Here is a 21,817-nt window from a genome sequence, read left to right as displayed (position 1 = left end):
ACTAACTGGGATAAAAACTCTGAGAATTCAGAGAGAAACTCAGAATAAGGGCCAGGTGGACGATACACAACAACAAACACAAGAGGTTTTTGTGATTTCCACTTTGGGTGGGAAAAAGTTGTTGTTGTTAATCCAATTGAGGAGTCTGATGATGACATCTTTCGACATCTATGGCTTCAACGAGCAAGTTCACTCAAGTGACTCTGAACCAGAACTTCTTGGTGCAGGTGCTGCTCCAGCTGTGAAAGTGTCAATGTGAGAATTTTTTATCAATATAGATGGGACTCCGCTTTTCAAGTCAAGCACAACAGAACTGTGACCAATACTTAACCTGGCAAACAAGGTGGCTTTTGATACTCCTGAAATGGCGTCATGCAACCCTCTCCTCTCCCCATAACACTGTCAGTGAAAGTTAAATAAAGTTTTATAATGTTTAAGTGAAGGTTTATAAATATCTTTTTTAGTTTCATATTTTTACACAAGTGAGTATTTTTAATTGTATTTGTAAAATTTTATTTTGTCATTAGTGTTGTGTTGTTTGATTGTAGCAGGATGATTGCTTTCCCTGTAGCTCTACCCTTTTGCAGTATTGTCTCCTATATTTCCTATTTATTATTATATTGTCCTATTTTCTCTACTCATGACTGTGATTTAGGCTGCACTAAAATCATCTCTCACGACATTCCTCTGTTAGACGAGACGCCTGTCACGCAGCACTACAGGCATGTTTCCCCTTCTGATTATGAGGCTATCAAAGAACACAATCAGCTTCTTTCTGCACAGGTGATTATAGAGAGTTGTTGCCCCTATGCCTCCCCCATTGTGCTTGCCAAGAAAAAGGATGGGAGCCAGCGTATGTGTGTCGATTACCGGCAGCTAAACAGCAAGACCAGGAAAGATGCGTTCCCGCTGCCACGCATTAAGGAGTCGTTGGATGCCTTGACAGGTGCACGCTGGTTCTCTACCTGGCCAGTGGGTACAATCACATTGTGGTCACAGAGAAGGACGGCCCAAGACAGCGTTCTGTACACCATTTGGCCTGTTTGAGTTTGCCTGTTTGTACTGCACCTTGGTGATCAACAAAGTCAGTCACTGCTTCTGTACCTTGATGACATTGTTGTGTTCTCTTCTACTGTAGAGCAGTATCTTCAGCGGCTCGACGTGGTACTAGCTCATCTGCAGCAAGAGACTCAAGGCCAAGCTCTCCAAATGCACCTTTTTCCAGCCAGAGCTGCGGTATCTCGGCCACATTATATCAGCTGACAGTGTTGCCACAAACCCATCCAAAATAGAGGCCGTGGCAGCCTCCCCAAATGGTCTCTGAGCTCCGGTCTTCCCTGGGTTTTGTGAGTTACTACCGCCACTTCGTGGAGGGCTTTGCAAAGCTGGCATCGACTGATTGCTGAGCTTGGAGGCACAAAGTCCAGACAGCGGTCCCCACAGCTGAGCCCTCAGCACTGGAAGGAGGAGTTTAGAGATAGTTTTGAGGCACTCAAGACCAAGCTCACTAATGCCCCAGTGCTTGCCTGTGCAGACTTCTCCTGACCCTTCATTCTTGAGGTTGACTCCAGTTATGGTGGGTTGGGAGCAGTGCTGTCACAAGAGCAAAAAGGCAAGGTGAGGCCCATAACTTATGCCAGCCGCGGACTGAGGCCCACATATGGCAAACAATAGTTCTATGAAGCTGGAGTTTTTAACCCTTAAGTGGGCTATGACCGAAAAGTCCCAAGAGTATCTGTTGGGCCACCACTGCATTGTTACCCGGACAATAATCCACTCAGTCATTTGGCGACTGCTAAACTTGGTGCTACAGAACAGCATTGGGCAGCTCAGTTGGCCTCTTTCGACTTTGAGGTCAAGTACCGTTCTGGCAGAAGTAACAGAAATGCTCCCTGGCAGACCGCTCCCGGAACCACTCCTGCAGGCCCTGAAAGTGAGTAAAACGTGGTAACGCAAGCAACTGTAACTGTTTTACCTGAGAAAACTCCTGACGACATCCGCACACTGCAGCAGGCTGATTCTGTCATTCAGGAAGTCCAGAGGTACTTGGAAGAAGGACGGTCATCCCAGTTATGTGCAGCAACAACAGCTCTTCTCACCTGTATTGATCCTGCTATGTCAATGGGGCCGGCTGGTTAAGAGGGGCAACATCCTGTATCGTCAGATCTTGCGCCCTGTTGGCGCTGAGTCCATCCTCCAGCTGCTCCTGCCTGCCGCCTTGGTTCCTGAAGTGTTAACACAGGTTCATCAAGAACATGGCTTCATTCCAGGTGTTATTGGCCGGGTATGTCAACAGAGGTCGGACAGTGGTGCCAAGCTTGTTAGCGGTGTCAAGTTGCCAAGGACAGTCAGCCTGTTGCCCAGAATTCCATGGGACACCTTTTTGCATCTAGAACAAGTGAGACCCTCACCATTGATTACACCCTGCTGGAGCCTGCTCCAAATGGCATGGAAAATAGGCGCATTCAGACAGAGAGTTATAAGAAAGCAGTTCGAAGAACTGTCCACCTTCAATTTAGTTATAAGAACTGCCCTTCCCCAGGGGAACTGTTTCATTTTGCATTCGCACATAAGTCGGGGACCTTGGTCGGGACTGATGTGATGCAACCGTCTACGACAGTGGGCATGTTACTGTAGCGCCACACTCAACAACAAAACCCGCAAAAAGTAAGGAGAGAAGAAAACAAAACAACGCCACCAAGAAGCTAACATGGACACCGAGGAGGCCACCGTGTTCATGGTCGTCTGCATGACGATAATATTAATCATGGACGGTCACATCAGGCGTCTAAGATCGATGTTTAACTTATTAAACATGCGCGGGTGTGTCCATATCATATGAATAAATATTTCAGACAAGGGGTGTAGCTACCAGCCACCAAACACCCACGTCATATGTGTTCCTATGGAACCCAGAAAAGACCCTGCCTCGGAGAAGGAGCTAAAATGGTTATAGGAACAGAGGGCCATGGTCCTGAGTTCCTGTATGTCCGAATGCGCGAAAAAACTACCTAGTTCCTGAAAAGGTTATGGTTTCTACTGTCAGTTGCTAAAAAATTGTTGTTAAAAATGGTCAAAAGAGCTGATTCGGTACTGTGGTATGGCCTGAAACCGGACTGAAATACCTCCAACATTTTGTGCTGATCCTTCAGTTGAGTGTAAACAATCTTTTCCAGTACTTGACTCAGAAAAGGCAATTTGGAGAAAGGTCTAAAGTTGGCTAAAATAGATGAGTCCAGATGAACTGGATGAACAATTGCATCCGTTGGTACCTGGCCAGATGTCAAACTGCTATTAATTATGTTGAGAATATGAGGTCCTAGCATGGGAAAGACTTCCTTGAGCACACCAGGAGGAAGAATGTCACATGGAGAGCCAGATGTTTTGATGCAGGACACAAACTTTTGTGTCAGGAATGCTGTCAGTGTCACAGTGGGATAAAGATATGGGATGCAAACTCTTAAGTGACTTGGGTATTTAAGAGAGCTGCAGGTATAGTTGGGTTAGGGTAATAATTTAATCATATTCACAGATCATAAAACTGTTAGTTTATGCTTTGAAATGTACCTACATATGCTCCATCATTCTGTATCTATTCTGTCATGTGTGCCAGATGTGTACTTCATCACGACAGTATCATTCCTGTGGAAGGTGACCACCATTACGCTGGTGAGCTGTCTGCCCCTCTACATCCTCAAGTACCTGCGAAGACGCTTCTCTCCGCCCAGTTACTCCAAACTGACCTCCTAGAGCTTAACAGAGTCTCCGTCCTTGTTTACTGTTGGAGAACTGAAAGATTTCCTAATCTTCATCTCGCAAAGCCTGCAGCTTGAACAGAGGGTCAAATATGGCTCTATCACCTTTCATTTGTTCTGGAAAACTCTTTGGCAGATTTACTTGTTTACTAATCGTTTAATGAGAGTTTTTGTCAGTGTATAAAGCAGTATTAACTGTTCCATGTGTTTGATGCAGGGACTGATCCATGACGACTCTGTGTAGGGAATGGCTGCACTGAAGTGTAGGTTAAATTAAACTGACCAGATTCAGCTGGTTTTAGTAAACATTTATTTTAGCAGTCCTGTCAGCATGAAGAATTAAAAAATGGAAACGGGTACGCATCCTGTAGCTTTTCAGACTGAATGTGATCAATGAAAATGATTTGATAAATTATGCAGTGCCAGTATGTTTTATGTGAAAAGTAATATCATTAACTAGAAAAGTAGGAGTTCTGTCTGTCATTTGGGCTGGAAACCAATTTGTTCTAAATTTCATGGAATGTACAGCTATTTTTATTGTGAAAAATTGAGATTGACGTAGAACTCTCCTTGGGCCGTTGATTCATGATCTCCTTAAACAGTGAATTCTAAATGATATGCCTAAAAAGGGTTTACTGCTTAGACTCCAAACTTGTGTATTTGTTGATGCGTCACTCCAAAGCTACAGCTCAGCTCAGCACAGTGGAGGTGGTGTGGTGGGTTATTTTAGCGTGACCTCTGGTGTCTTATGTTGAATTTTTCCACGTGTCTTTTGTGTGGACCCTGAGTTGTTAGTGGAGGTGGAGTCTGGTCAGAGCACTGCTGGTTATTTGCAGCCAAGCTCTCCGCCGGGGCTACCGACAGGCTGCAAGTCCTCGGGGGAATGCACAGTCTGCAAAATGTCTGCTCAGGCATGCAAGCATCCACCACACTTTTAGCTTTGCATGATGACTCACTTTAACGGTGACCTAAAGCCATAACAGACCAGCGTCCTGGTGCCCTATTTCATGTTCAGGACCCCCTGACATCTAACAGCTGCTTATCTCAACAGTTCGGCTGGAAAATAAAAAAAAGAAAAAGAAAAGGGGATCAAATCGTTACTACTAAACGCCATGTAAATATTGTCACTGTCATAAAACTGTCACTACTGCACATAAAAATCATGTCATACTATGTCACTTATTTTTCATTTCACTGCCGTTGCTTTGGCTGTAAAAGAAAAACATGATCACTATGTCACTTTAAAAAAAAAAAAAAAAGATTTTAGGTATGAAAAACGGTGTTTAATCATGGGACTCTTTCAACAATGAGAGTGTTTGTTGTACCATAATGTATCATTTCTTGAGTAGGCTAAGAAAGACTTCTTTTTGGCAACAAGTACAGAATTCATCAAGCTTTTTGCACAAAATGTGTTATCGTAAAACTGTTAAGTATATTTTATGTTGCAATGGAAGTACAAAGTGTGTATGATACTAAAATAAGTCTTTTTATTTAACATGTTTTATTTATGATCTTGATTTCATTCAGATGAGCAGAACAAAAGGGAGAATTGTGCTGATGTCATTGTTGTGGTGATTATTAATAAAAAAAATGTTTCTTTTTTTCTGGTGTGTATTTTTTTTTTAAAAGGAATAAAAAAAATTCTAACATAAAATTTTACTTCATAAAACATTAACATGTACTGTCTTTATCTCAATTTCAAGCAACTGAGATAACATATATGTTTAATTAATATAATCATTCTCTACTAGCAATGAAAGCATGACTACTCTTTTTGTCAATAATTGTTGTTAAAAATCCACTCAAGACTTGACATAAATCATGCTTATCTTGGAGAATACATGGAAGCTCTTCAGAGACATTGTGGCTTTAAAAGTTTCTCTCCATGTTTCAGCATCCCACACACTTTCAGTCGACTCCCCTCTTGACCTGTAGACAACAGAAAGGATGAGGTCCATCTCTTTCCACTGGTCACCAAAAACACTTCTCCCCTCAAGATTAGTCATATCCAGAATCATTTTCTGAACGGAATCAGAAATCAGCAGCTCAAATGATGACTTGATATCCTGACCATAAGCCATTGCAAATCATGTGGGCCCTGGTACCATCCGTAGTATGTTAGCAGCTGAGCGGGGGGAGGGGGGCTCTCTCACTGGGGATGAAGACCATTCAATTTGTCCATTCATAGACAAATATGTCTGTTAGGCTCTTTCAGTGGCTGGCTCTTGGGCTGGTCCAGCGGCCACCTGTGGTGCTCCTTGTGGTCCATATTCAGAGTGAAGGCCATCTTCAAATTCTCTACAAAGGCTCTACAGGCTCTACAGAATCAGAACACTCTGAATTGACATCTAAATTATCCTCATATTCGGAGACATCTTCCTCTTCCACATCGCCATGTGCCTGACTCTCTTCAAATATGAGTTCCAAAGCCCTATGGCAGCTAAATATTTTGGTCATACTGATGGTGGAAGACTGTTCTGTGATTTAGAGCTAATTATCTCTTTTGTCTCACTCCCTTGATGTGCAGGTGTAATGCATATAGTGCGAGAAAATGTTTGATTTTTACAATGTTATGGAATAACATCTAAAAAAGAAAGTGAGAACAAACAGCTTCTCTGTGCTTTGATGATAATAATGTAACATGCGGGTCAAACTGACCTGAAGACCATATGAGGGATGTAAATGTTTGGGGTATAGTAGCATGTGTGCTCAAAACTTTTTTTTATTTGTACATGTATATCACAGAAAATAAGCTAAGACCATTGCGTTTTGGGTGGAAAAAATGTATACTTGTACCATTTTTCTTCTTTAAAAAATTTGAAAAGGATCAATTTGACCCCAATACCATACAAAGGTTAACAGGGAAACAGATTTTATTTTTTATTTTTCTTGTCCTGCAGCACCTGAGCACTGCAGTCTGGTTCATTTTATTCAAACAGGAGGAATTAGGAACTATGTACAGCTGTTGCTCTAGTGAGCAATAGTTGTTTTTATTTATATTGCGCCAAATTACAACATATGTCGTCTCAAGGCACTTAATGGAGCAGTATGTAAGAACCACTGTTTGTCAGATTCTATCATTTCTGAGTGTGTTTGAACTGAATTCGCCAGATTCTGTAAATTTGATTGCGGATTGAACGCAACACTCCACGGTTCAGAGAAACTATGGTGGCCTGACGCTGCGTGCAGCACACACTACCCAACACATCCATCACTCAAATGTGTCACGATGTCTTCTTCATCGAGTGAAACCACCTTCTCAAGTTCTGAGGTTACTTTTAGAGATATAAATTATAAATAGATGTTACATTTGGTTAGATATTCTGTGAAAAGATAACTTACAGTGAATGACACTGTTAGTTGTTCTGTATTATCTTACTGTTTTGTGGACCCCAGGTAGCGTAGTAATAAAAGCTAATATTAGCTACATAAGGCTAAAGGCTGTTTGTATTTAGTCTGATAGAGGGATAGCATTAGCAGGCAACACGTTGTATCTGGTTGACATTATCTTCAGAGCCTCTTAGTATCACGTTACACTTTGATTTAAATCAGCTAATCTCCGTAACATGACACCTAGTAATTTCTGTCCAGCTAACAAAGCTGCTTAGTAGTTTTGGTGCATAAATCTACAGTTGTCAACAGGGACACAGAGAAAATGTTATGATGTTCAATCAGATCAGCTGATTGTCTGCAAAGTAGCGTTGAATCGCACTTGCACCACCCTTTGTCCCTTCTAGGCCACAGCAACCTTAAAAGTCTGAGGTACATATCCTGTCAACAAAGACAGATTGATCAAATCTAATATGGAAGTGTTGATTAAGGGGAAAACCTCCTTGAACAGTCTGGTTGGGATTGGGTGTAAAATACAAGTTGATGGTTTAGAAGAGACTATTGCTGTTGTTAGCTCAGAAAGATCAACTGGGCAGAAGCTGTCTAAATACAAATCAGGTTCTAAAGATACTTCTAAAGCTGCTCTACTTGATGACACATCAGTGATAATAATGGGAAGGATTCCATTAATCTTCTCTCTGATAGAAACAATTTTATTGATGAAGAATCTCATGAAATCATCACTGCTGAGAGTTAAAGGAATACATGGCTCAACAGAGCTCGGACTCTTTGTCAGCCTGGCAACAGCGCTGAAAAGAAACCTGGGATTATTCTTATTCTCTTCTATCAATAATAAATAATAAGCAGTTCTAGCTTTATGAAGTGCTTTCTTATACGTTATTAAACTATCTTTCCAGACTAATTGAGACTCTTCTAAATTAGAGGAACGCCACTGTCTCTCCAGCTTTCTTGCAGTCTGCTTTAAAGCAGCTGTGAATTATACCAAGGAGCCAACCTCTTCTGACTGATTACCTTCCTTTTCAGAGGGGCAACATTGTCCAGTGTTGTACGCATTGAAGCTATAGTGCTGTCAACAAGAGAGTCGAGTTCTACTGGAGTAAAATTTAGGTAGCTGTCCTCTGTCATATCTGCACATGGCAGTGAAGAAAAGGATGATGGAATTAATTATTTAAATGTGGCCACAGCATTCTCTGATAGACACCTTCTATATGTAGAATTCTTCTCAGAAGCAGTATAGTCAAGTAATGTAATCTTGAAAGTAATCAAAAAATGGTCAGACAAGACAGGGTTATGAGGGAACACTGTTAACTGTTCACTCTCAATGCCATAAGTCAGCACAAGGTCAAGGGTGTGATTAAAGCAGTGAGTAGGTCTGTGAACACTTTGAGAAAATCCAAAAGAATCTAATATAGAATTAAACTTAATATCCATTTTCAACATCTACATGAATATTAAAGTCACCCACTACAATGACTTTATCTGTACTCAGCACTAACTGGGATAAAAACTCTGAGAATTCAGAGAGAAACTCAGAATAAGGGCCAGGTGGACGATACACAACAACAAACACAAGAGGTTTTTGTGATTTCCACTTTGGGTGGGAAAAAGTTGTTGTTGTTAATCCAATTGAGGAGTCTGATGATGACATCTTTCGACATCTATGGCTTCAACGAGCAAGTTCACTCAAGTGACTCTGAACCAGAACTTCTTGGTGCAGGTGCTGCTCCAGCTGTGAAAGTGTCAATGTGAGAATTTTTTATCAATATAGATGGGACTCCGCTTTTCAAGTCAAGCACAACAGAACTGTGACCAATACTTAACCTGGCAAACAAGGTGGCTTTTGATACTCCTGAAATGGCGTCATGCAACCCTCTCCTCTCCCCATAACACTGTCAGTGAAAGTTAAATAAAGTTTTATAATGTTTAAGTGAAGGTTTATAAATATCTTTTTTAGTTTCATATTTTTACACAAGTGAGTATTTTTAATTGTATTTGTAAAATTTTATTTTGTCATTAGTGTTGTGTTGTTTGATTGTAGCAGGATGATTGCTTTCCCTGTAGCTCTACCCTTTTGCAGTATTGTCTCCTATATTTCCTATTTATTATTATATTGTCCTATTTTCTCTACTCATGACTGTGATTTAGGCTGCACTAAAATCATCTCTCACGACATTCCTCTGTTAGACGAGACGCCTGTCACGCAGCACTACAGGCATGTTTCCCCTTCTGATTATGAGGCTATCAAAGAACACAATCAGCTTCTTTCTGCACAGGTGATTATAGAGAGTTGTTGCCCCTATGCCTCCCCCATTGTGCTTGCCAAGAAAAAGGATGGGAGCCAGCGTATGTGTGTCGATTACCGGCAGCTAAACAGCAAGACCAGGAAAGATGCGTTCCCGCTGCCACGCATTAAGGAGTCGTTGGATGCCTTGACAGGTGCACGCTGGTTCTCTACCTGGCCAGTGGGTACAATCACATTGTGGTCACAGAGAAGGACGGCCCAAGACAGCGTTCTGTACACCATTTGGCCTGTTTGAGTTTGCCTGTTTGTACTGCACCTTGGTGATCAACAAAGTCAGTCACTGCTTCTGTACCTTGATGACATTGTTGTGTTCTCTTCTACTGTAGAGCAGTATCTTCAGCGGCTCGACGTGGTACTAGCTCATCTGCAGCAAGAGACTCAAGGCCAAGCTCTCCAAATGCACCTTTTTCCAGCCAGAGCTGCGGTATCTCGGCCACATTATATCAGCTGACAGTGTTGCCACAAACCCATCCAAAATAGAGGCCGTGGCAGCCTCCCCAAATGGTCTCTGAGCTCCGGTCTTCCCTGGGTTTTGTGAGTTACTACCGCCACTTCGTGGAGGGCTTTGCAAAGCTGGCATCGACTGATTGCTGAGCTTGGAGGCACAAAGTCCAGACAGCGGTCCCCACAGCTGAGCCCTCAGCACTGGAAGGAGGAGTTTAGAGATAGTTTTGAGGCACTCAAGACCAAGCTCACTAATGCCCCAGTGCTTGCCTGTGCAGACTTCTCCTGACCCTTCATTCTTGAGGTTGACTCCAGTTATGGTGGGTTGGGAGCAGTGCTGTCACAAGAGCAAAAAGGCAAGGTGAGGCCCATAACTTATGCCAGCCGCGGACTGAGGCCCACATATGGCAAACAATAGTTCTATGAAGCTGGAGTTTTTAACCCTTAAGTGGGCTATGACCGAAAAGTCCCAAGAGTATCTGTTGGGCCACCACTGCATTGTTACCCGGACAATAATCCACTCAGTCATTTGGCGACTGCTAAACTTGGTGCTACAGAACAGCATTGGGCAGCTCAGTTGGCCTCTTTCGACTTTGAGGTCAAGTACCGTTCTGGCAGAAGTAACAGAAATGCTCCCTGGCAGACCGCTCCCGGAACCACTCCTGCAGGCCCTGAAAGTGAGTAAAACGTGGTAACGCAAGCAACTGTAACTGTTTTACCTGAGAAAACTCCTGACGACATCCGCACACTGCAGCAGGCTGATTCTGTCATTCAGGAAGTCCAGAGGTACTTGGAAGAAGGACGGTCATCCCAGTTATGTGCAGCAACAACAGCTCTTCTCACCTGTATTGATCCTGCTATGTCAATGGGGCCGGCTGGTTAAGAGGGGCAACATCCTGTATCGTCAGATCTTGCGCCCTGTTGGCGCTGAGTCCATCCTCCAGCTGCTCCTGCCTGCCGCCTTGGTTCCTGAAGTGTTAACACAGGTTCATCAAGAACATGGCTTCATTCCAGGTGTTATTGGCCGGGTATGTCAACAGAGGTCGGACAGTGGTGCCAAGCTTGTTAGCGGTGTCAAGTTGCCAAGGACAGTCAGCCTGTTGCCCAGAATTCCATGGGACACCTTTTTGCATCTAGAACAAGTGAGACCCTCACCATTGATTACACCCTGCTGGAGCCTGCTCCAAATGGCATGGAAAATAGGCGCATTCAGACAGAGAGTTATAAGAAAGCAGTTCGAAGAACTGTCCACCTTCAATTTAGTTATAAGAACTGCCCTTCCCCAGGGGAACTGTTTCATTTTGCATTCGCACATAAGTCGGGGACCTTGGTCGGGACTGATGTGATGCAACCGTCTACGACAGTGGGCGTGTTACTGTAGCGCCACACTCAACAACAAAACCCGCAAAAAGTAAGGAGAGAAGAAAACAAAACAACGCCACCAAGAAGCTAACATGGACACCGAGGAGGCCACCGTGTTCATGGTCGTCTGCATGACGATAATATTAATCATGGACGGTCACATCAGGCGTCTAAGATCGATGTTTAACTTATTAAACATGCGCGGGTGTGTCCATATCATATGAATAAATATTTCAGACAAGGGGTGTAGCTACCAGCCACCAAACACCCACGTCATATGTGTTCCTATGGAACCCAGAAAAGACCCTGCCTCGGAGAAGGAGCTAAAATGGTTATAGGAACAGAGGGCCATGGTCCTGAGTTCCTGTATGTCCGAATGCGCGAAAAAACTACCTAGTTCCTGAAAAGGTTATAGGAACTGCAAAAGGTTCCTACAGTGGGAATGCACCTAATGTCTTGGTGATGACAGACATCTTCAACAAATATACACTCGCCATCCCCATCCATGATCAACATGCTTCTACTGTAGCCCATGTCTTGGTGGTGGAGTGGTTTTTGAAGTTTGGGGTCCCCACAAGGATACATTTGGATCAGGGACACAACTTTGAGAGCGCACTTATCCAGCAACTTTGCAGTCTTTATGGCATTCAGAAGTCTCGCATCACTCCATATTACCCAGCAGGCAATGGTCAGTGCAAAAGATTTAATCGAACGCTCCATAACCTGCTGCGCACAATGCTTCCATCCCAGAAAAGAGATTGGACCTCCTGCCTCCCGCAAGTCCTCTATTCCTACAACACCCCATCATACCACTGGTGAGTCCCCATTCTTTTTAATGTTTGGTCAGGAGCCCAGACTCCCTATTGATTTCCTGTTGACCAGAGTCCAGGACCCTGTCAGCGGAGGTGTTCATGAGTGGATTGAAGAACATCAGGCCCGCTTGCAGAGTGCGTTTGATGGTGCAAGAAAATGACTGAAGACTGAAGCATGATCAGCACCTCCGAGGTGAACCACTTAAAGAAGGTCAGTCGGTCTTCCTGCATGACTTAGTTACCAGGGTGCGTCACAAGATGCAACACCGCTGGGGCTCCACAGTATATTCAGTCCTCAGAGCAACAAAGGAAGGAGGAGCTGTCTACACCATAGCCCCAAAGGATGATCAGTCTAAAATCAAGCATATTCACCGTACCTTGTTGAAGGCTGTGGTTGGAACAGAGTCCCCTGGCTGTGTGGTGGCCAGTCATACATCTCCCCCTGACAGCCCAGTCTCTGAGTCCTCCTGTGATGGTGACTTTTTGTTCCTGGTCCCCAAGACTGCACCCCTCCCCACCTTACCAGCCACTAGGGCTGCGGCCGAGGCCCAAACAGCTCCTCAGCTGCTACACCACCGAGCTAACATGGATCCCACTGTGCCAGGTCCATCCATGCCCCCTGTCCTAATTCCAGTCCCGCCATCTGCATCCCAGGTTACTCCGTCTACCAGCTCCTCTGACCCCACCAACATGCCACCCCGGAGGTCAACACGGTCAACTGCTGGCCAGCATCCTAATGTCCACCGCAGTGGGGGACTTGGCATCGGGGGCTGCAACTTCTGAATGTTCTGTATCACACTCCGTCACTGCATTCTTTAGACCCTGGAGTAGAGTGTTTAGTTTATTATTGGTACAGCAATACAAAAAGGGGGGTAGATTGTAGCAGGATGATTACTTTCTCTGTAGCTCTGCCTGTTCGCGGTAGTGTCTCCTTTAATTTCCCAGTATATAAGAAGGTGTGATCGTAGATCTGCTCTCTCTCTGGCAACAGGTGAGTACCTTCCTCTTCCAGGTTACCTGGCTGCAGGTTGTGCAGACGCTTGGCACTCCTCTCTCCTTTGGTGTTGCGCTATTTGTGTTTAACCGTGCAGTTGGACAGCGTGTGTCTGCTCGTTCCCTTTTCAGTGTCAGAGCTATACCACACTGAGGGCTCGGCACCCGGCGACCACGTGTCGGATGACACTGTTTAGGGCTGCTGCTTTATGGGGATACAACAAACTGCTATTTTGCTTCGTGAGTATTGAGGTCAGGATCTAGCATCCTGTATTGTTTTTATATTTAGCTACCTGAAGCAACAGAAGGTGGATGGCAAGGGAGATTTTTCTTAATCATCTTTGAAATTATTCTGATCATTTAATGGATTAGTTCCTTGAGTTCAGCCTATATAATATTATTTTGATATCATTATCCTTTTTTTCATATTTGTGTTGGAATATTATTTATTGTTTTGGATACATTTTCGGTCTCCCAAATAATTATCCCTCTTTGTGATTCAAGGTGCTGAGGGCCTCACTGGTGAACCTTTTTTGGATGATGGTGTTCCCTCGTATGTAGCGCCCCATTCACTCCCTTTTTTTGCTTTGCCCTTGTGTGCGTTTGGAGTGTTAAACGTGGATTGTGGTGCTCTTATTTTAAGTTGACACCTTCACTCCTGCCCTCACTCACCTTGAGCATGAAGGCCCCAGCCCTGGAAGCCTTGGTATTCTGTGCAAATAAGGTAACCTTTTTAGCGAGTAGGTTTTAACTGCTTTTAATTGTGATTGAATAAACGTTTGTATATTGTTTAGAAACACGTCTCTCGCCTGCTCAGTGAAACGAACTTGTGTTGTCCTTTGTTTAGATTTAGTAATTTACTTTATTCATAGATTTCCGTTTCTTTCCCTGGGTTACATCCCGGGGTGGCGTTGTCGGTTTTTGTTTCCTTTTTCCTATGTTAAAATATAAGCTATCAGGGCATTCTTCCCCCACCTCGCGCTCGCCACACAAGGTTGTTTTTGTTCATTTGTTTAACAATAAATTGTTCATTTTAAATTCAATTAAAGTTTTGTGCATCATTTGTGTCTTCAATATTGTTTATATTTTTCAAAAATATTGTAGCGATTGAAATTAATTAAATGCTACATTTTGTAAAAGATCATGTCTAGTTGTGATCATGTAGCCTATTGCATATTGCCTTAAATTGGATAATGATAGCAAAATAAAAAAATTGATTTTGCACTTTTTTCTCACTCTGGATGTTTTAATATTTCAGCAACGTTTAGGAATGGACCAGATCACAGCTGAATAGGGGGACATTTGGATGTCATTTCCAGGATGTGGTTACTAGGATGTCCTCTCGACAACATAAATTTATGTGGTCGGTCGGGGTCTTCAAAAAGCCGTCGAGGTGACATCTTGGTGAGGACGTCCTGGAAATGATGTCTAAAACATTGCCTATTTGGCCAAGTCTGGAATGACGTCAGCTCGACGTTAACCGCACGTCATTTGACTTGCTCGAAGATGGGAAGCCACAGAGAAGTGTGTAAGACTACAACTCTGCATCCTGGTCTCAGCCTTGGATTGTCATGATTTGGATGAGTAATAAATTTGTCCATATTTCTGGAAATGAGAGCCGCTCCTTCCAAAGTGGATGCCATCTCTCCTCATCATCAGACCAGGTTTTTTACAGAAAGTTTGCCAATTATCTATGCAGCCCATTATCTATGCAGGTATTTGCTGGACACCATCTAGACAACCAGCAGTTGAAGGATGACATGCGGCTAAACATGTCGTCACTGGTCAGATTTGGCAGGGGTCCAGAGAAAACTACAGAGTTTGACAAAAAATTTTTGGCAAAATTACACACCAATGCAACATTAATTTTAGTGACCCGGGTGTCATTACCGCCGACGTGAATAACTATTTTACTGTATTTACGCTTATCCTTAGCCAGCGGTTTTAAATGGGATTCTACGTCGCCTGCTTTGGCCCCTGGAATACATTTGACTATGGTCGCCGGTGTCTCTAGTGCAGGGATGTCAAACTCCGGTCCTCAAGGGCCGTTGTCCTGCAGGTTTTAGATATTTCCCTGCTCCAACACACCTGATTCAGATCAATGCCTCATTAGCTGGTTTGTGCAGAATGTAACAATCTTTTGAAGAGATTAATTTAATTTGAATCAGGTGCGTTGAAGCAGGGAAACATCTAAAACTTGCAGGACAAAGGCCCTCGAGGACCAGAGTTTGACAACCCTGCTCTAGTGACACGTTTCTGACTATAGAGCTGCCAATTACCAGGGTTTTGTCCTCAGCGGGTGTGTCGCTGAGTGGGGAAAATCTATTTGAAACGTGGACAGGTTGATGGTGAACCACGGGCTTGACTTTAGGACTATGACTGCTCTTCCTGACAGTCACTCAGTCAACCTGGGACCCCGGCTGCACGGGTTCTGCTTGGGGGAAGCTAATGGAGCTAGCTACACTAAGTGGCTCCGCTCTGGCAAAAGGGGCCTGGCTCGCTATCGGATGGTTTTAAACGGTGCAGAGCCGAGCTTCCAATTCAGATAACCTCGCCCACACGATTACTCCCACTGAGTGGCAAAAAGACAAATGGCAGAGCCACCAAATTTTTTATTTAAAATTTTAGATATTGAACATGGGGAAGAGCTGCTGTGCAATTGACTGTACAAACAGGTTTTCAAAGGGGTCAGACCAGAGTTTCTACAGGCTACCTAAAGCAATAGAAAAGAGACAGGATCACTGCTATCCGGAGAGACAGCTGGAATCCAGGCACTGAACCTAGTTTGCGGTTCAGTGTCAGTGTCATTTCGGCAGTGTCAGTTACGAACATATAATGCCTGACAGTAGCTAACTCCATTTATAAAAAAAAATAGATATAACTTGTATACAAACCTGTCTACAGACCACCAGAACATCCATATGTTCTTATCACTTTCATTTCTCCAACAAATCCCGCCTTAAAGGCAAAGTTCCGTTTTTTTAAACCTGGACTTTATTTCTAGCTGTATATGTTAATTTACTCACTGACTTTGGTGTCACTCTGAGGCGTTCTGACGCTATTTAGATCATTCGAGTGCCGCGTATATTATAATGAGAATGAACAAGGCAATGCAGCCTCTAAATAAGGCACGAAACTCCTTCATTTCACCAATACAATAATACAGTACTTTTGCTACTGCTAGTTTTGTGCAACGTGGCAGAATATTTATTGGATTTTGAGGATGTGGACGACTTTGAATATGATGGATGTCCTTACTGTTTTAAGACAGAGTATATGGATGAGGAGCTCCTGGAAGGGAGGATGCAGAAGCAGAGAAACAGCTGGCCAGAGAACAACAGACCGCTGCACGTCCACGAATTGCTACTAACTGGTGGTGTTCTTGTGGATGATGTTTACCTATGCCAACAGAGGAGGAATGCCTTTGTTGCTCCAAGTGATACACGTCTGGATGTCTCCAGAAATGATGATTTCGCTGCATTGATAAACCGGGCTGTGGTAGAAACTTTTTTCCATGTCTCTAGTAAATGGGAAGACCCAGCGAAAGCCTGCAGGACCGAACGGGCAACTTTTGATTGAGTAAGTAGCCTACACACATGCATAAATTGCTGCATTGGCCTTGCCCCGTTAACTAGCGTTTTAATATACACGGATATACACGTGGCTCTCGAATGATCTAAATAGCCTTCGAACGACACCAAAATGTTATCAATGAGTAAATTAACGTATATACAGCTAGAAATAAGGTCCAGGTTTTTAAAAAAAATGGAACTTTCTCTTTAAAAAATGACCAAGCAACAGGATTTTGTATGCTTTTAGGTTTTGCAGTGTATATTTACCTGGCCTTGAAATCAGGTACATATAAAAGTCCGGATACTAGATTTCTGGTCACATGTCCGTGTTCGTGGACCAGATGGTTTTTGAGGAGCTGGTCTGGATCACTGTCGAGTCCAATTGACCTCAATTTGTTTTGATGATCCATTTTTATTCAGTTTTGCTGTGTGCTTGTGGGCGGTTTGTCTTGCCACTTAGCCCGAATGAGGGGGGCGTGTCGTGGGGCAGAAGTGACGTAAACGCATACCTTCTATTTAAGCATTGCATTTAAGCATTTAAATAGTGTTTAAATTCTTTCATATATGGCTACATTTTGATTTTAATTCCATATTTTAAGTTTTCCTGAATAAAACTTAATGCCTATCAGAAAAAATAATAACTTTTGCACCTATTCATGTCGTAAAAGTGAACCACTTTTGACTGATGTGGCCAAATTTGAGTTTTAAAACTTACACTTAGCCACAGACATGCTACTTTAAGAATAACCGTTTTAAACAAATCATTTTAGGACATCCATTGTGTACAACAGCTTAGCTTTGACTAAAACCATAGCATCCATAGTCTGTATACACATATCAAACTGGTTGTGTTTCACTTCAATTTTCTGATGAGGTGAGAGTGACAAAGAACGTAGGCTGAATGTTTCTCTCTCACCAGAGGAGGGAGACCCTGATGTTTGGAGATACTTCAGTGTTTTGTGTTTTTTTTTTAATTTCATGGTCACAACCTATATGTTTTAATCTGTACAATGTCCTAAACTATGATTACAAGCATAAGCAGGAAAACAAAGCAGTATAACACAGAAGAGTATCATCAGCAGAAACTGACTCACTTTTGACTTGCAGCCCTCGATTGTGTGGAAAACATCTACCACAGTCGTTAGAGTTTGAGTTTTTAGAGGAGGCTGTTAATTCTCCATGTACATTATACGTTGTGAAGTGTTGATTCTTCCAAATGTTGAAGTATTTCAGCCCAGAAACCATTGGAATTCAGTTAGAATCTCAGTTTTAAAGCCTCTTCATTTTACCATGAAGTCTGGTCCCTCATAACTGCATGTTTAGATTAACGTCTTAGATTTACTGTCTGTCCAATTGTTTTCATTCCATTGTCTAAATGCATAAGTTATACCATAAAAGATGAACCATCTAACTAAATCAGCCCCATGAAAATTGAAATTCCAATGCAGGCTCAACAGAGCTGCCTCCTATAACCTCAACATTTTAGTCTTTTCTCCAATCCTGAAGGCAGCTGTGAAGCCCCTCACTGCCAAACAATCCAACCAAAGTCAAATTAAATTCAGAAATTTTCTTTGCGTTGTACAATTTTTTAATTTTCAGGATTTTAAAACAAACAAACTAAAAGGTTTACTGTTATATAATATATCATGGGTAATTATCACAATGTTGGTACATTTAATCTTCAAGGCAGGAATTGGTTTCCATCTTGGAAACATGATACATGCACCTCCCTGTGGAACAGTGCAAAAGAGGGATGCAGGTAATCATGAATGTTCTTTAGAAGATACCACAAGCTGTCACAGGCTCGCACTAGAGCGGCATGGGGATAATTTCCAACCTCCAGACCAAGGCAACACATCATTGAGTGTGCTTAGTCTTAAAATTTGATCCTGACTGATTTAGCCCCCCCCAAAAAAATCTCTTAGGTATATCAAATTCCAAGTTCAGTCAGCAACGGTTCCCCAGCTGTAAGGCCAAACTTAACAGGTCAAAAATGGGAAAACCTCAACCTATGAAAACTAGTCTAAAAAACAGTGCCCTAAAGTTGATTTAGTGACTCTGATGTTTTTAACCTGTTCTAAAACTTTCCAGTGCAGGTCTGCTGAATTTGTTTGGAGCAAAAACGCTACATCCATTTTAGTAATTCTGTGCAGCCTCTTTATTGCTTGGAAACCTTCAAAAGTTGGTGTTTGTTAATAACAAATATTGGCTGACCCAGCAAAGGAAACTCCAGGGAGGGAAATATAAAAGCATAATGATCTTGGTCTCATTTGCATAACACACATGAGGATCATAAGCATTTTGTCTGTTTTATTTCTCTGAAATAACAGAAACCAATGCAGGGTGAATTGGAATGACACCAAATAACGAATGAGCCACTCCAAATGGGTTGTTTACTACTCAGTGCTGTTGCTCTGTGTAAACTGAATTTTGGCAATGACAAGCCCTTCACAGAAATATTGCAAAGCATGAATACACACCCTCCTCTGGCACTATTTATAGGTCTATGGGCTTGGAAGGCTTTAAATTGTTTTAGCACCCACAACTCTGAAAGCAGTACTGTGAATGTGTTTCCCTGCCTCTCCCTAACATCCTTGATAATATTCGCTAATGCCCCCTAAACCAACACAACAAAATCGCCCAAATCTCTTTAAGACTGACTGGATCAGATACTTCTCCTCCCCATGCAGTGTAAGTAAAAGGGGTCTGGTTCAAAGAGGGATTAATTGTTGTTGTGGAGGCTGAAATGCACTTGGTTGTTGTTATGAATATAGTTGGGAGGAGTGAGTTTTTAGTTCAGCTGAAATGTTGAATAGGATTACTCCACTTTGTTTTGACTACCAGATATAGACTGCTTTGGATCCATTTTGTGCAGATTAAAGATAAAGAAAGATGTTAAAACTACAAAATATTCTGGGGCTGAATTGGAAACCTGGATGAGATAGAAAATAGTCTCGACTAGGAGAGGTCATACTGCGGTGCTCAAAAGGGAAAAACCCATGAGCTAGTGTACCACATTTCCACTGGACTTAAGGCACTTGAATTCTGCAGCAAACATTAAAGGATTGATCAGAATCTTTTATATAATGAGGCAGTGCCTTCCAATGTGGATGTATGTAGTTTCTGCAGTGATGGAACATATTAGTTCATTTCTACAATTCGGAAAAAGAAGGGAATGTTTTCCATGTATCTCAAGTTGTGGCAGGAAGGAAATGAAATTCCTTATTGCACAATGACATGCCAGTATTGCCCAGACTAAAAGCCTGTCTGCAGCGGTTGCTGCTGCTAGTCTAACATCTACTCAGGGTTGAGAAACAGGGCTTCTACATCATTAAAAAGCAATCTACAAATTCTTGAGTTGTGTTCCACAAAACTAAGCACCGCCTTCTTTTGAAAACTCTTGACATTAAAATCCACCCCTTCTCCAATGTGTAAGGTAAAAAATAAAATAGATAAATAAAATGAAGAAGAAAAAAAACCAACTCACTGATGATTGTATCTTCACTTTTTTGATTGCAGTATGAATCCACGATGTTTCTTTTTTTTCTGCTTGGCTTCTTGTCAACTATTTAATTTTTTTAGGTCTAAACGAGTCTTAAAATGTGCAACAGTATATTGTTGTTAGATCTTTCCTACAAAACTCACAGTACATTCTCTGCTGGGAACAGCACCCATTCAACAAAGAATCCATTTGATATAACTTTTACTAAATTCCTGAATTTTTAAATGTCTGTAGTCCCTGTCACTCTGCATGCCCTGCAACAAACGTCAATCTATACCCCAAATATTTTTAAGTGATAAAAGGTTTAATCAGAGCTAAATAAGAGGAGAAAAGCATAATCTGCCTAGCACATAGAACAGCAGATGAAAAGACCCAAATGGAGTCAAAAGTCCAGTCTTGTTGCTTCCTGAATCTTATTGGAAAGTTTTCCATGAGATGAAATACATTGTATCATTTCCACATGAAAGTTCCATTGCTTGGATTTCAAATCTCAATTACACATGTGACACTTGGAAAACTCAGTGAGGGCAATGCTTTAAGTCAGACAAGTCTACCCCAATGAGCTGTTTTACAGTGTTGGAAAATACTGCATGAACTTGGAAAAAGGTTCTCTGAGAAAAATAAAAAAAAACAGAATAGCAAACTCGGCTGTCTGGACGCAGGCAGTTTTCCTTTCTTAAGCATGTTCCATATTCATTTACTCATTCATAAGCTGAAGTTACATAAGCATTCAGTAAGAGTGGAGGAATTTATATCTTGGGGATACCCTGAAATGTGGGTTTACAGACTCAATGCAGTTACCTTGCTCACCAAACTGCTCTCTCACTCAGACTAATCCATGTCTCAATCTTAAATAGATCATGTGATTACTTCCTCAAATACACACATTTTTCTATGAATAGCTTTGAACTGACCAAACTGATGTAAACAGAGGCTCAGTAATTCAGGTTATATTGAGGCAAGCCTGTGAAATATACAGATGTTTGCTGTCACAAAAACAAACATCATTTACTTTATTTGTCTTTCTTTGAATTGAATGGCTTCCATGTCTATTATATTGAGGCTGTACTCCGAAGCACTGTGTAGTATATGATATACACATGTGGCTTATATGGCAGAAATACATCAGAAGATGATGTCAGCATGTTCTGTAAGCTAAAGAGTGGTACACCCGCAAGATGCCAGATATTCTTCCTGTAAGATCACAATCATCGCTTCATGAAAAAGAGAGAAATATACACTTATTTTTCAAATTGAAAATTGGCTCCTTTCTGGCTTCTTTGTAGGATGACCTTCCGCTCTTGGGCAATATGTGGACTTGTTAATGTGAATAAAGCTTAGCAGCTTAACTTCCAACACTGTCATTATTTGCTGAGACATTTGGCTCTTGAACAGGCAGAACGTAGGGCCTCTTCCCCTCTAGTTCATCAGCACATACACAGATAAATGAATCAGATATTCATTCATGCTTTCAACATAGGATTTACACATTAATTATTTGCCAGCAGTGGTGGGATTTAAAGTAGATTTCTATGTCTCTGTTGTGACCTTAGATACTCTCCTTTCCACAACACTGGCAGCAAATTAAGTGTCTTGGAAATTAAAATAAAAACATTTGTATTGTTTGGCGTCTCACAAAAAACTACACTCTTAAATAAAAATGATTTTAAACAGTTAAGTTAAAAATACCAATACTTTCCCCTTGGATGCTGCCTAAATCTTCT

At 42.0% G+C, this 21,817-nt stretch overlaps 1 pseudogene; it reads left to right on the top strand.

The window, feature by feature from the left end:
• The first annotated feature begins 151 nt into the window (after positions 1-151).
• Positions 152-12,809, top strand: LOC140271909 (uncharacterized; annotated as a pseudogene).
• The last annotated feature ends 9,008 nt before the right edge of the window (positions 12,810-21,817 follow it).

This window comes from Leuresthes tenuis, unplaced genomic scaffold, assembly GCF_036924035.1.
Source record: "Leuresthes tenuis unplaced genomic scaffold, fLeuTen1.0.hap1 SCAF_16, whole genome shotgun sequence".
Classification (NCBI taxonomy): Eukaryota; Metazoa; Chordata; class Actinopteri; order Atheriniformes; family Atherinopsidae; genus Leuresthes; species Leuresthes tenuis.
This window is presented reverse-complemented; position numbering and strand designations above follow the sequence as displayed.